Below are 974 nucleotides of genomic sequence, written 5' to 3'. Positions count from 1 at the left end.
TCTGTACACACACACACACACGCACGCACACACACACATATACTTTTAGAAGTAGGAACTGTGATATCTTAAAATACTTCTACCAAAGTAGAAAGTCTTTAAAATTGCAGAAACTCAAGTGAACATAAGTAGTACATAAACATTTCATAAATATGTACTTATATTAACTTATACATTTGTATAAATTATATATATAAAATGATATCATCTGACATCCTAGTATTATGCGATAGCCGGTAGTCAATAAGATTGGTTCTTTAGCTATGTGAATAAAAAGCTCTAGTAACATCTGGAGATATGTCTTCCAGTTTGCTGCTAGCTTGGAGATTTGTCTGTAATTGATACATTCTGAACAGCCTGATAACTGGGTATAGTCAGAGAATAAGACATGCGAGCTTTTATTCAGCTGAACGAAGTTACATTAGCACCATTTTCAAATCTGGTAGAATGAGAATATTTGCCAGCGCTGACTATTGCAGCAGCGGTTCTTCATTAAACTAGTCCATTAATGAATACTCTTGAATTATTATGTCTTTGATGAAGCTAATTACAAATATTAGATGAACAGAAAAATATCTGTCTTGTATTTCTGAGGATGGCTTCTATTTAGCAATGACTTTTTCCCTGCTATAAGTTACATACACGCTCAGTTGTTAAATATTCCAGCAAGCATTATGGTTCCACATTCATATTTCTAGTGTTGGAGGAATTCAGATCAATGATTCCTGCCTTACAAGTGTTGTTTCAAGATACTTTTCCCGCTGCTTGTTTGGTTCTGCCCAAACACAGCTGTAAGGCCTTTCTTTCTATATTTGGGGTTGGAGTGACTGATGGCTTACATCCACCATCTGGAAGAGGGTCTGCTGAGTGGAGAGAATAGAGAGGAGGCAGGACTATATGGCTCAGTTACACGGCTGGGAGATGCTCTTAGTCTTCTCTTCCCTGTGTCAATGCCCTGATCTTAAATTCAGACT

Source organism: Microtus ochrogaster, chromosome 15 (assembly GCF_000317375.1).
Source record: "Microtus ochrogaster isolate Prairie Vole_2 chromosome 15, MicOch1.0, whole genome shotgun sequence".
NCBI classification, from domain to species: domain Eukaryota; kingdom Metazoa; phylum Chordata; class Mammalia; order Rodentia; family Cricetidae; genus Microtus; species Microtus ochrogaster.
The sequence above is the reverse complement of the archived record's forward strand: the minus strand, read 5'-3'. Positions refer to the sequence as shown.